General features: G+C 33.5%; 1 long non-coding RNA gene and 1 pseudogene across 1 annotated transcript in view; one reads left to right on the top strand and one right to left on the bottom strand.

Moving 5' to 3' along the window:
* LOC140600022 (uncharacterized) overlaps positions 1–15,701 on the bottom strand; it is a 252,732-nt gene that overhangs the window by 175,732 nt on the left and 61,299 nt on the right. The window lies entirely within an intron of this gene.
* The window catches only part of LOC112932141 (E3 ubiquitin-protein ligase Mdm2-like), a 37,885-nt pseudogene continuing 34,072 nt past the window's right edge, over positions 11,889–15,701 (top strand).

Genomic DNA, 15,701 nt, shown 5'->3' with positions numbered 1-15,701 from the left:
CTTCACCTTCAGTGACTCATCCATTATCACTGCTCTGCAGTTGGCTTAGCAACTGTGCTGTTCCTGGAGAGCCAAACATGCGCCCACTTAAAATCCTTTACACTCAATGCTTCCTTTCTCTGGAATATTCTTTCTAAAAACATTTCTAGACCTTCACTCCAAGTTTCACCTCTTCATCCTATTATTCTCTGCTTCTCCACTAGAATATGAACCCTGAGAGGACAAGGGCTTCATCTTGTTTGCTGTTATAATCTTATAACCTAGAAGGGTGCCTTGAATGTAGATGGCACTCAATGCTTTACTTGAATACATTTTTTTGAAAGAATAAATAAATTTCTACAAATCAATAATGAAAGAGGTGATTTTTAAAAAAGAGACAATTAAGTATATATAAAATAGCCAGAGAAATAGAATTTTAAGGAAGTAGATTCTATATCAAATGCATATGTTTGGCAAAAGAAAAAAAAAAGAGAAATCCAAAGTAATTTTTATAGGCAGTGATGAAGGTAAAGAAAAACTCTTATACACAGGTACTAGTGCTGTTCAAGGTTATAAAATGTTTGGAATGCAAAACGGGAAAAAACTATTGTAGTTGGAAAAAATATTATAATTGAAAATGCACATACTCTGTTATGTCATCTATTTAAAAGAGATTTAACTAAGTTATATGTAAGTTCCTTATAGAAAATGTTGTACATTTGTATATGGAGATGTGTTTTATGAGAACCATAGTTCAATTTTTAGTAATAAGAAAAATTTATTAAGTCTACCAAAATTCAGTCAAGATACAAGAACATAAAAATTATGCTAGATGATTATAGCAACAAAATAGGCAGATTTTTTCTTAAGATTTTATTTATTTATTCATCAGACACACACACAGAGAGAGAGAGAGAGAGAGAGAGAGGCAGAGACACAGGCAGAGGGAGAAGCAGGCTCCATGCAGGAAGCCCGATGTGGGACTCAATCCCAGGTCTCCAGGATCAGGCCCTGGGCTGAAGGAGGCACTAAACTGCTGAGCCACCCAGGCTGCCCCAAAATAGGTACATTTTATATAGTTAGCTAGATTAATCAATCTTAACATAATCTTAAAATAATATAAAGTTATGAAAATGTCATAGAACAAATAATTTATCATTATATGTGCCTTTAGTATTTTGCTAAGCTAAAAAAATAGTGAAAAATGCTATATAGTGTTTATTTAAAAATATGCAGAACATAAGAATATGGAAGGGAGAATACTCACCAAATTCACAATAATGGTCACATCTGAGAAAGATAATGGCTATTCCCCTGGGTGAGAACTCAGGAGGTTTTAATTCTAACTGTGCTCTGTTCATTCTCTTTTTAGGAAACAAAACTCTGAAGTAAATATAAAGTATTAATATTTGTTCTGAATGAGGATACATGGGTAATATGCCATTTTATAAACGTATTTTTTGTTTGTATTTTCAAAAAAAATTGAAGTACAGTTGTCTTACAATGATACACTGGTTTCAGGTACACAGCACAGTGACTTGACAGTTCTGCACATTACTCATTGCTCACTATCATAAGTTAGCTACCACTTGTCATCATACAACATTATTACAATATCATTGACTATATTTCCCAAGCTGTAACTTTTATCTCTTTGTAGTTGTGTTTTGCAGGAGAATAAAAGTGTTACAAGTTTAGGTCAATATTTATTAAATGACTATTATTTGCTAAACAACAATGTTAAGTGTTAAATCACAGAGACTGGGACCATTTTTTGCATACAGAAAAAATTGAAGCTGAATCTAAGAGTTTACCCTGAAAAAATGATGAGATAAAGAAAAAGAAACATCATTACTAACAGTGGAGAGAGCATGAGTAAGTCCATACTTTTTGAGGTACCTTGAGATTAATACTGTCTTAGTATAGACAAAAAAATAATGTCATACTAAAATTTCTTCAAAGAGTTGTGAAGAATTCACAGATGGCTAGAAATGGGGAATTTTCACAATCTTTGCTTGGTTCAGCATTATTTTTAATACACCTCTGAAATATTATAATATATGATAAGTGACTCACCCAGGCTCAAAATATTAAGGTATATTTCTGGATGCATTGGAACTTAGAAGACTATGGATACTATTGACTTGATATTTTTATGATTGCTCAGTTTATATAGAACTAAATTTCTAAGGTTAGGACTGAGTCAAATTGACTAATGTTTTTTATGAAAACAGAAACAAAATATGAAGGTAAATATACCCAGCACATCTCTATCTGTAGGGCACTGTGAGAAGGTGCCAAAAAAAATTTAGTAATGGAAGTCAAGAATGTTAGAAGCATAGGCATTTGAAAATATTAGTGAACAACCAACAACACATGGAGCAATTGATTCATCACTTGGGTTTTATGGAGAACACTTTCTTCAAACTATTATCTAGATCCATTTTCTCTAGCTATGACACCAACTAGGGAAAAATAATTTGTTCTTCAACTATTTCAATTGTGCTGCAATTACAGAATCAAATACAAATAATAGAAAACTAACACTCATTCTGAATATTGTTGAGTGCAAGAACCAATTGTTTTTTCTTGCCTATGGCATTCTATCTAGCTCTTAGTTCTCACCTTAACAGCAAAATACTTCTTTGTTTCTCCACAACTGATGTGTGAACTAAGGCAAATAACTATAAATCTGGCCTCCAAAACAAATATTATGACACTACAGCCATTGGGTTAATATTTGGATCTTTTAGAATGTAAGTCTGGGGATTCGTTTTACTTGTTATCTCTTATTAGTGCTGGTTGGTTGCCACTGTATATTGCTTGAATAAATATATCAATCTTCTTGAAATTGGATCATTGTAATAGAATACATTATTTTTGATATATGTATAGAGTATGCACTTATTTGGATGAACTATACAGTTTATAGAAATTGGTTAAATACTATAATGCTGATGATTACTACTGCATTGATCAGAATGTTAGCTGCTGAAGAATCAAAAGTTGTCAGTCTTGAGAAGTATTGCTGCCAGTAAAAAAGTAAAGGAACTTGCAAACAGAAGATACCAGTTAGAGGCAGAGTATGGAAGTAAAAAAAAAAAAAAAAAAAAAAGAGGAAGGAAATAGTGGAAATTAAGGAAAAAGTAAAAAAAAAACAATCAGAATGCACATCAGTATTAATCATTCCAATGAAATGTGCCAAGCAATGAAGAAACTCTGTTTCACTTTACCAGCAGACAAGGATACTCTCAAGGTAAGAGACACTTAATAGTACCAGGTCCCTTACCCAGCTGCCAGAGACATTCTCTATTGATATTTTCAAAAAATAGAAGACATTTAAAAATGAACAAAACTGGAAAGTGACACCCCTACACAGCTACTTCAAGAAGAAAACAGAAAATGAGAAAACAGTTCAGCTGGAGAAAATATACTCCTAAGCAACAATAAAACAGGAGAAAACAAAAACAAAACAAAACAAAACACAAATACATAAAAAATACATCAGCAAAAACTTAAAGCAATACCCAAGGAAAATAACTTAAAACAAGCATTTGAGATATGAGAGTTCTAAATCAGAGATTTAAAAAATAAATAATATATCAATTAATTAATGGGAAGGAAAATGGGGGGAAAAAGCCAAGAAGATGTGAAATGAAATCTTTGCACACTCCAAAGAAAAGGAGAAAAGGAAAAAAAAAATTTAACTGAGTAGAAAACATAAATTGCAACGAAACTTCTAAGGAAAAGTAGATTTAGTGGAAAATACACTGAGGCATTGAGAAATGGCATGAAAAGAACCCAGAGAATAAAAATAAAATCATAAAAGAGGTAAAATGCATCAGATAGAAAATTATATATATATAGAAAACAGGCAAAGAAAGGTTACATATGTGTAACTAGATTTGTTATAGCAGAAAAATAAAACACTGAAACTTGATATTTAAAAAGTTATAATCCAAGAAAACTCTGTAAAAATTAAGGGTCTGAATCTATACACTTTAAGGGCCCATTAGTGAAGAAAATAAATTGACAGAACATTCAACCCCAAAATACATCCTAGTAAAATTACTGGACTGTAAAGATAGGAGAAAAAAACAAAACAAAACAAAAACAAGTCATTTGAACCACCAGGCAAAAATAAAATAAAATAAATAAATAAAAAACAACAAATCACTTACAAAGAAAAGACAATCAAGTTGACATCAAACTTCTAGGCAACAGCACATAAAGAAACGAATGGAGCAAAATTAAAAACAAAACAAAAACAAAACTTTAAGAACACTAAGTGCTAACCTAAGATTTTCAAACCAGTCAAAGCTGTCAACAAGATATCCACTCAGCAGAAATGAAGAACTCAGATGACTGGACTCAGGAGACTTTCCCAGGAATCCACTGGAGAATAAACTTCATTCAACTGAGATGACTTTGGACCCCGCAGAGGATCTAATGTTCAGCGGCAAAATGTCTTTAATTGTGGATAAAAGATTAAAAACAAAAATGGGGATGAAGAGTAAAGGATATTCTACATTCCCACAGTAGAAATATAAGCAGAATCAGGGATCCCCAGAACAAGAAAATGAGGTCCTTAGGCCACCAGCCATTTTCCCTGATCTATATAGGCCTTAGGATCTCTACTTGCCCTTCTGGTACAACTTCCCCAGAGGTGTGAGAATTACAAAGAAATGCAAAATCCTCAGTGTTAAGGATTCCAAGGGAGCAATGGGAGTGCAAAAATTAATCCTCTCTATCAGGCCTGGAAATAGCCTACCCAAATCACAGACCATAAATCAGTGCTAAGACTCTCAGCAGTGCTATTTTAAAAGTAGCAAAGCCTTTCATTCCTTGGCTGCGATGAAGGGTCCAAGACTCCATCCAGTTTATACCTGTCCTGGGAATTTGTCCAAAACCTTTTCCTTTCGTTCCACAGTTCTCTCTCTTCATTATAATGTTAAAGTCTCCACCCTGGGGGGGAGCACAAGTTTCATTAACATAACACATTGTGTTATGCAGGTATAGGCATGTTTCCTAAGGGACCTTATGCTCACCTTTACTTGCAAAGACAAAGCTCCCCTTTCTGAATATTCATCCTAACCTTAAATAAAGAGAACCAATTCACCTCCACTTGGAGAGTCACAGCTTTGGAAATTATTCCTTAGGATCTCCTTATTTGCTGTAAATAAAGTTTCCTTTATGTGACAACTCCACCTGATGTAGTCTCTATCTGTTACTCACCAAGAAGCCAACTCGCATTAGTTCAGTTACAGAAATATAGATTTTTTTTTTTTTAAGCAGGAAGGGACTCCAGCAAGATAGGAGAAACTAAAATAAGCTCATGATTGCACACAGGTAAAAATGAAATGGTTAAAATTGAAGCAGGCAAATAAAGTAGGAAAAGCATACACAAGGAAAGAGGGGGCTAAGGCCATTTCAAACAGTATTCTAATGAAAGGTAACTATTCATATACACAAAATGTCCTAAATATGAAATTTTGGGTTTTGTGGGTTTTTTTGTGTTTTGTTTTGTTTTAAAGAGAATGCAAGAAAGCAAGAGAATATTGCCCACAAGACTGAGATGGAGAAAATCAAGAGAAAAGGACAGGGAGACAGAAAGACTGCAAAAAGAACCACAGTAAATATAACATGCACAGGAAAATTACACAGAACAGTATGATGTAATTGAGCTAAATATATGAGACACATAAATAAATGTAAACATGCTTTGTATTTCATCTGACAAATTCTGATGATAGCCTTACCTTTGATAAAATATGATGCGAATGATTATTAATCTCCATTGTCCTCCCAAAATTTAATAACCACAATTTTACCATGAGAAAAACACTACACAAACCCAAATCGAGGAATATTTTATAAAACACCTGAACAATACTCCTCAAAAATGTCAAGGTCACCAAAACCAAAGACTGATAACTATTACAGTCTAGAGAAACCTAAAGACGCCTGATAACTAAAAGTAATGTGGTATCCTAGATGAGATCCTGGAATAGAAAGAAAATATTAGGATAAAGCTGACACAGAGAACCCAAAGGATTCCATAAAAACTTGCTTTTTGCTCCTTTTCCTGTTTCTATTCTTGCTAGGACCTGCACCCCCACTTTACACATGCCTCATAATGTAAACAGCATATGTTCCTACTTCTAAAGGACAAGAAGTTAATGATTTCTTTTTTTTTTAAGACTTTATTTGTTTATTCATGAGAGACACAGAGAGAGGCAGAGACATATGCAGAGAAAGAAGCAGGCTCTCTGCAGGGAGCTTGATAATCTTGTGCTTTATATTTCTCGGATTCCGAATCTGAGAAACCATCAAGGAGCCAACACCAATGCAAGCGCACGAGGGTTTATTTGCAAGCTCGAGCTTGGGTCCAAGTATACTGGACACAGCAGAGCAGGGACTTGGACCCTGAAGTGGGTTACAGCTGGGTTTTTTTATGGGCTGGTCTAGGGGATTTTCAGAAGGGGTGGAGGAATTTCTCAAGTTCTGTTTACATTCTGATATGGGGCTTTCAAGGGCATTGAGCTCTGTTCTCATTCTAATATGGGACTTTCTGCCACTGGCTTGGGCTTTGTGTTTCTGATATGGGATTCCCTGCCGAGGACATTCTGCAGTTTTTCCTGTAAAGTTCAGCTCTTATTCACAGGGGCCTAAGATGGCTGTACTTGTGCTAATGCTAAACTTGAGGTGGAAAGGCCTTAATTTTTCTTGGCCTCCACAGATAAGGGGCTGGAACCCGGGACCTTGGGATAATCACCTGAGACAAAAGCAGATGCTCAACCACTGAGCCACCCAGGTGTCTGAACGATTTATTTAGGATAGATAACATCTAAGGAAGGATGAGGTGAAAATGATCAAACAAAGCCATCACTTGTGTATTTGAGACCACAGGAACTAGACCTCTCAACACCAAGACCCCTAGCTCCAAAGAATAACACTTGGGCCCTTATCTTTGTTCTAACTGTTCCTGGATGCTTAAGAGGACAACACATATACCAGACCACAATCCTTAATAAAAACTTCCAGACCCCAAGCAAAGAAGAGGCTCTATCCTTTCCTTTCTGAGTCTCCCAGACATGCTGTCTGTACCTGCACTCTTTTTATACCTTCAATAAACTCTGCTTTCACCTCCTACTGATTCATGTTTGATTTCTATCCTGGACACAGCCAGAGACTCTTTTGTCTGATGTTGTGGGACCCCTTCTGGGTCTTCAGGCCAGCCTGCTGGCATCAAAACTAGTGGAACTCAAAGTATGGATTTTAGTTAATAATAATGTATCACAATTGGTTCATTAGTTGTGACAAATATACAATAATAATGTAAGATATTAATAGGAGAAATGGTATGTGATATATAGGAACTACCTGTTCTGTCTTTGCAACTTTTCACTAAATATAAAGCCATTGGTTTAAAAAAAATAAAGCCATTGGAAAGTTTATTTAAGTTTTAAAAGAATAAGAGAATATTATAAACAATTTTTGAATAAATGTTTTCAATTTAGTTAAAATGAACTAATTCCTCGAAAGACAAACTACCGGGGATGCCTAGGTGCCTCAGTGGGTTAAGCATCTGCCTTTGGCTTAGGTCATGACCAGGATCCTGGGATGGAGCCCCACACCGGGATCCCTGCTCAGCATGGAGTCTGCTTCTTCTTCTGCCCGTTACCCCTGTTAATCCTCTTGCTCTCTCTCTCTCTCTCTTTTTTTCTTTTCTTTTTTCTTTTTATTTTTTAAAGATTTTATTTATTTATTCATGAGAGACAGAGAGAGAGAGGCAGAGACACAGTCAGAGGGAGAAGCAGGCTCCATGTAGGGAGCCCAATATGGGACTCAATCCCGGGACTCCAGGATCACGCCCTGGGCAGAAATCAGGCACTAAACCACTGAGCTACCCAGGGATCCCTTGCTCTCTCTCTTAAATGAATAAATAAAAAATTCTTTAAAAAAAACAACTACCAAAGCCCACTCAATATAAAATAAACTAAATAGAATGACATCTGTTAAATAAATTGAATTCACAATTTAAAACTTTTAAATGAAAAATATTTTAGGTACAATAGGCTTCACTGGTGAATCCTACTAAAGATATAAAGAAAAATAAAACCTATTCCGAAAAAAAGAAAGAAATCTTCCAGCAAATAGAAAAGGAGGAAACACATCTCAATTCATTTTATGAGGCCAGTATTACTGTGATAATCAAAATCAGACAAGGCACTAAAAGAACAGAAAACTACAGACCAATATCTCTCATGAACATAGATGTAGAAACTCTTAATGGATTTTAGTAAACAATATAGCAAAATATAGAGTGATAGGTAGGTAGGTAGATATTACAAACAAGATAGATTCATATCATGCAAACAAGATTGGTTTGACTGATTAGTATACCTAATCTATCATACACATAGAAACAAAAACAATCACATAATGATATGAATATAGTGAGAAAGCTCTTTTTAAAATATTTTATACATGAGACAGAGAGAGAGAGAGGCAGAGACACAGGCAGAGGGCGAAGCAGACTCCATGCAGGGAGCCGGATGCAGGACTGGATCCCTGGTCTCCAGGATCACACCCTGGGCACGAAAGCAGGCACTAAACTGCTGAGTCACCCAGGGATCCCTAGTGAGAAAGCTCTTATTGGATCCTAATGTCCATTCAAATAAGAGCTCTCAGTAACTAGGAGTAGAAGAAAACTTCTCAATCTGATAAAGAACACTACTTGAGGATACTTGGCAAGATTGGAAAGTAGGCAAAAATGTCAGCTCCCATGATCTTTTGTCTAATACTGACTGGAAGTCCTAGACATCGTGGCAAGGCAAGAGAAAGAGCAACTGCTTTAATAGTTTATCTCTGTGGAAGAAGTAAAGGAGAGACAGGCAAAGGGAAAGGACAGAGGGAGGGAGGAGTTTTATTCTTTCTTTGAAGCTTTCAGTGCCAGCTAACAATATCCAGGCCTCGCCATAGTACTTTTCAAGGTATTTTCTTAAAAAAACATTTTCCTTTATTTAATTAAAATGCCAGTTAGAACAATACTTTTACTTTCCACAATAATGGAAATGTTTCTAGGAATCTAAGCTCATCTTTCCTTGGCAAAAAATCATATAGATACAAAGAACAGCTCAGTTGATCATTATAGTTCGGGTTGTCATCTAACAACAGGAATGAAAAAGTACAGCTACCCATTAAATACACCTCCTATTGACCTTCATGCCATGAATTCTTTTCAGAAATTCACTTTTTCAGTGTTTTCTTGCTGTTAGTCATGACCCATTAATGGCTCAAAGCTGTGACATCATTTTTTAAAATAAAGCAGAGAGAAATAGATCATGAAAGATATATCCATGTGAGTAGTTCACATAAAGAAGTATTAATAATTGTTTTCTGAAAACTGTCCCTTGGTGTGTATCATCTATCTATCTATCTACCTATCTATCATCTATCATCTATTTATCTATCATCTATCATCTATCTATCTATATAGACACACACATATGGGAGTTTTGGAATATTTAATTTTATGCCAATTAGCCATAAAAAATGTTCAAAATAAACTATGCTAGGTATTTGCTAATTATTTATTTGGAAAAAAAAAAGCAGGACTTTCCCCTACTGATAGCCAAATGCTTGTTTTTATAATCAAATCATATATAAATTTACATAGTTGTTTTATTTTTCATCGTGAAGATGTTTTACTATGAACATCATGTTTTAATAGGAGAAGGTTTTCTTAAATTTGTATTTGTGCAGTAGCCTTTTGCCTTGCAAGCTGGAAAGTATGCCTTTTGTGGATGTATATCATATACTAAATACTGTTAACATAGCCATAATACATCTTTACCTAATCTGAATATATATCATATAATAAATACTGTTAATATAGCCATAATACATCTTTACCTAATCTGAATAGATTCAACAAAGAATTTAATAGGCTCTCTGGGCAACCAATACAGTTACCCCAAATGTATATATTAAAATCTATGTACATTATTCCTAGAACTTCAGATTTTCATTTAAAATGAAATGTAACTATTTCTATTGATATACAACACACATTTGGCTGAAGAGATTCCAAATACACTAACAGAATGATTGTTTTCTGAAACTATTAAAAGTTTATTAAAGGGGGTTGAAATAAGAGAGAAATTTTCAACCCTTTCTGTATTATTTTAACTATAAAAGCAAGTCAAGAGCTTTCCATTTTAGAGCAACTAAGTATTTGTTGTTCACTTGAATAGACCTTGTGTAGCTTAGGTTGACAGATAAGGGTAAGTTTTATTATTTTGGGGGGGAGGGTAAAATATATATATATCATAAAATTTCCTCTTTTAACCATTTATAAGTATACAATTCATTGGCATTAATTACATTCACAATGTTGTGCAGCCATCATATGACTATTTCCAAAATCAGTTAAAACACCATTTCCAAAACTACCCTATACTCATTAATCAATGACTCCCCATTCTTCCCTCCCTTTGTCCCCTGATAACCTGTAATCCACTTTCTGTCTCCATAAATTTGTGAATTTTACATATTTTATATAAGTAGAATCATAAAAGATTTGTCCTTTTATCTGGCTTATTTCATTTAGCATGTTTTTAACTTCATCCATGTTATAGCATGCTTCCATGTTATAGTAGTCATTTTTATGACTGAAAACTAATCTATTTTGTTCTGTTATATAATACCACTTTTGTGGTGTTATAAGCCATTTACTTTGATTTATCTATTGATGGACATTTGAATTATTTCCACCTTTTGGCTACTGTGAATAATGTTTCCATGAACACTGGAGTACAAGCTTTTGAGTCCTTTTCCCAATTATTTAAGGAATATAACCTAGAACTGCAATTATTGAGTCATATGGTGACTCTATGTTTAGTTTTTTGAGGAACTGATTTTTCCATAGTAGCTATCCCAGTTTACTTTCCCACACACACACCCAGGAGAATTCCAATTTGTCCGCAGCTTCCATTGTTGTTGTTGTTATTGTCATCCTAGTAGATGTGAAGTGGTACCTCATCGTGGTTTGTATTTGCATTTCCTAATAACTAATGATGTTGAGTATCTTTTTTATGTACTTTTCCACTTGAATACCTTCTTTGGAGAAATATCAGTTTAAGTTTTTTCCCTTTTTAATTGGGTTGTCTTTTTATTTTCGGGTCATAGTAGTACTTGATATAATATGGATATTAAACCATATGGATATTAAACCATATGGATATAATATGGATATTAAACCAACTATGATTTATTTTCTTCCATTCTGTAGTCTTTCCACTATGTTGATAATGCTTTTTAATAGACAAACATGTTTAATTTTGATGAAGATCAATTTATTCATCGTTTTTCTTTTGTTATCTAAGTTTTTGGTGTCTTATTTAAGAAACCACTACCAGGTGTAAGATCATGAAATTTTCCTCTGTATTTTCCTCTATAATCTTTTGAATGTCTTCAATTCATTTCAAGTTACTTTTCCCATGTTGCACCAGGTAAGGATCCAAATTCATTTTTCTGCATATGAATACCCAGTTTGGCCAATATCATTTGTTGAAGGGACTATTCTGTCACATTAAATGGTTTCAGTACCCTTGTTGAAAGTCAACTCACCATATATGTGAGGGCTAATGTTTATAGTGTAAAAAAACAACACATAATTGGCTACAATGTCTGTTATTATTTCTGGAAGCAACATTGGAGCAGAAAACGCTAGCCTAAATATTTAGCATTGATAAAAGTCTAAAAGTGGGAAGCATTTAGAGTAAGAGAAAACAATTCCATAACAATTCAGTAAACCAACAAGATGAACACTGAGAAGCTCTTATGCTTTACCCAAAATATAAAGAGGAATTCATTTTAAACAACTACCTAAAAGCCAAGCCTAGATGACAAATGTGGCCGTGGATGGTGGAGATTTTAAAAAGTAGGAACAATTAGAAAGGAAATGACAATTTCTTTAATAAGTAAAATCAACATTCAGAGAGAAAGTTTCAGTTCCACTTCTTTATAAAACTTTCTTCTGAAAAACTTAGGAAAGTGTCATTGCATAAAATATTGGTTTGTCAAATGCATTAGAATATGGGTCATGCTGATAAATTATACTGGAAATGGCAAAACTACAAAATGTTATGTCTCATATAGCTACATCAAATGACTATTTGTAGAAAATTAAGCCTCATGCACTTAAAACTAGATTCATTTCTTTCTGATTTTATTGAACAGGATTTACCATTAGAGTGGACACTAAGAGACCTTGTTTTTTTTCTCCATATCCTGCCACAATTTTCTTTGACACCTTAGAAAGTAATTTAAACTCAATAAAATGAAGATAATTGCACTTACCTCACAGAGATGTAGAGAGCGTTAATGAGATCATGTCTACAAAGTGATTCAAAGTCTTTAGTTGGTAATATAAATAGCAAGCATAACTATATTTTTCCAGATGTCTAATAATGATAACTATAAATATGATGAACTGAAAAGTTAAAAGGCTGCCAGTAAAAGTAAAATGTTTTCATTTTAATTGCTAGGCATTTAAATGTTCCCTCTTGAATGTTTGGATTATAGAAAATGCACAGAAATGTTAATTATGAGTTCCATTTTAATAAGGACATGTCCCCCAAGTTTAGACTCAAGAGTACTTAACTTCTAGCCAAATAGGGAAAAACTGAACTGTCTCTTCTTTGCAATTACATCTAATAAATCACTGTAGAAGTTAATAAAATAAATCATAGCATAAATTTTAATGAAACCTATACATTACTTCTTCAAAATGTTTCTTAATCTGAAATAGAAGATCATGGGTTTAGTTCCAAATCCCATTACTCAATTGTCATACTTTCAATGTGTCTTTATTCTTGAGCTGATAAAGTCAAATACTAATATCCTCTATTCAGTTCCTATGCTGTTAAATTTTTCGTAGGACAGAAATACTTGTAATCAGACCCAAACTATTTTTAAGTTCAGAGCCTACACTATAATCCTACTGCTGTCAACCATTTGTGAATTAAGTACTTATCTTTGAAGCTGAATTGCATTTTACATTAAATGAGCCAGAAAAAGCAATGTTGATTCTAACGGGAACAGGCATGATAATCTCCTGGCAAAGACACTTTTCAAACTACTGAATCTTGGCAGCTATGGTGGTTCACTGTCTACTGTACTTGGCCTTGGGATAGGCATTGCAGACAGGGACTTTGAAATGAGACCAGACATTAGGTCTGGATTCAATAAATACCAGAGTAAAGGAGGTCATTCTCTACAGCAACCAGCAAGGTAATTGCATCCTAAACAACAGCCGAATTTCTTGTCATGTCCCATGAGGGCAGTCTGGGTTGCATTGATCTGACTGGTTATTGTTGGATCTCATCCAACAGGTTGTCAGGATTCAATAGTCCATCATGCTCTACACACACGAATAAGAAAAGCAGGCTGAGAAAGAATAATTCCAGTAGCTTCTTAGAAGATGAAAACAAATTTTATTTTAACATCCCTCAGTAATCCATAAAAATTAATGAGTTGCTGTGTATTAGAGTTAAAACAGATGCATTCTTTATTTATTCACCTTGGCACTACTTAAATAAACTTTCTCAACAAAAAATTGATACAGGGAATGTCTTTCTTTTCTCAAAGTCAGCCATATTCCTAGTAGTTACTGGAAAAATTCTGTTAGGATTTCAGGTTGACAATTGTTATTAATATTCAAATAGAAGATCATCATAGATTTGCCTATGCACACACACACATAGCCTAGTCCAAACCATCTCTTATCTCCATCTCTGTGAATGTTTCCAGCAGCTGTAAGAATTAGGATATGAATTGGCCTCAAATGAGAAACAAGTGGCCAAGAGAAAATAGCAAATCTTTATTTGAAATTGAAGATTTCTTTCATAACACAAGATTAATCTTTCTGCCATCATTCAGAAGGTGAAGTAAAATAAACACTTTTCTAGTGAGCAATTGAGCCAAATATTCAATAATATTAGGTAGGAATTTTCATTTTAGAAGGAAATTAAGCAAAGATATATATATATATATATATATATATATATATATATATATATATTCAAGCAAATGCAACTTTTAGTTTAAAATTGAGGAATAAGGGGAAATTTTGCTTAGTTTCTGGTAATTAATCATTGTTATAAGAGCCAATTTTATTTCTACACAGTAGCAAAGAACAGTTCAAGATGAAATTAAGAAAATAAGTTCATTTACAATAGTACCCAAAACCCAGCATATGTAGGAGTACACTTAACAAAACAATGTAAGACTACTACACTGAAAACTACAAAACTTGTTGAAAGAAATCAAAGTCCTGAGTAAATGAAAAGACACCTTGTGTTCATGGGTTAGATGTCAATATTCCCCATATTGATCTAGATTGAATATCCAATTCTTATTAGATTTTCCCAGCTAGAGATTTTCCAGAAATTTTCAGGCTAATCCAAAAATTCACATGAAAATTCAAGGGACTCAATTGTCATACTTTCAATGTGTCTTTATTCTTGAGCTGACAAAGTCAAATACTAATAGTTAAAACAATCTTTAAAAGAACAGAATTGAAAGATTCATAATTCCTTATTTCAAAACTAGTTGCAAAGCTTCACAAAGCTATAGTAATCAGGCAGTGTAATACTGGCTTAAGAATGAGCATATAGATCAAACATACAGATAAAATTGGAAGTCCAGAAATGAATCTATATATTTGTGGTCAATTGATTTTGACAAGAATGCCAAGACAATTCAATAGGGAGAAATATCTTTTTAAAAAATTGGTGGTGGGATAACTGGATATTTACATGCAAAAGGATGGAATTGGAATCCTACTTCATACACTATACAAAAATTAATTCAAAGTGGCTTGAAGAAACAGTTGGATGAACTAAAACTAGAAAATTATTAGAACAAAACAGGTGAAAATTTTTGTGACCTTGGGTTGGACAATTGTTTCTTAGCTATGACATCTAACATAAAAGCAACCAAAGAAAAGATAAATAAATTAGATTTTTTTCAAAATTAGAACTCTTTGTATTTCAAAGAATGCTATCAAGAAAATAGAGGGGCAACCTATAGGAGGAGAGAAAGTATTTGCCAATCATGTATCTGATAAAGTCTAGTATAAAGGGAAGATATTATATATATATATATAAATTATATCTATATTATATCTATATAAATATATAATACTATAGCATTATAATATATAATAGTATATATGTACACATATATATACATATATATACTATTAAGCATGAAAAAAGCTACTCAATATCATTTATTGTTAAGATAATACAAGTCAAAACCAGTTGTCACCGTCGGGATGACTAAAATAAAAAGCACAGACAGTAACAAGTATTGAGGGAATAAAGAAGTTGGAATCTTCATACAAGACTGGTGGAAACATACAATGGTATAGCCACTTTGGAAATAAATGTGACTATCCTTCCAAAAGTTAAACATAGAGTCGCCATATGGTCCACCATTTCCACCAATCCTAATTCTACACCCAAGATAAATAAAAACATATAATCACATACAAAAAATTAACACATATATTTATCATGACCCTACTTACAACAGCAAAATATTAGAAACAATTCAAAATTCTATCAACTGATGAGTAAATATAATGGAACACGATTCAGCCATTAAAAAAGAATGAAGTATTGATACATGCTACAACATGGACAAACCTT

Source organism: Vulpes vulpes, chromosome 8 (assembly GCF_048418805.1).
Source record: "Vulpes vulpes isolate BD-2025 chromosome 8, VulVul3, whole genome shotgun sequence".
Taxonomy (NCBI): Eukaryota; Metazoa; Chordata; class Mammalia; order Carnivora; family Canidae; genus Vulpes; species Vulpes vulpes.
This window is presented reverse-complemented; position numbering and strand designations above follow the sequence as displayed.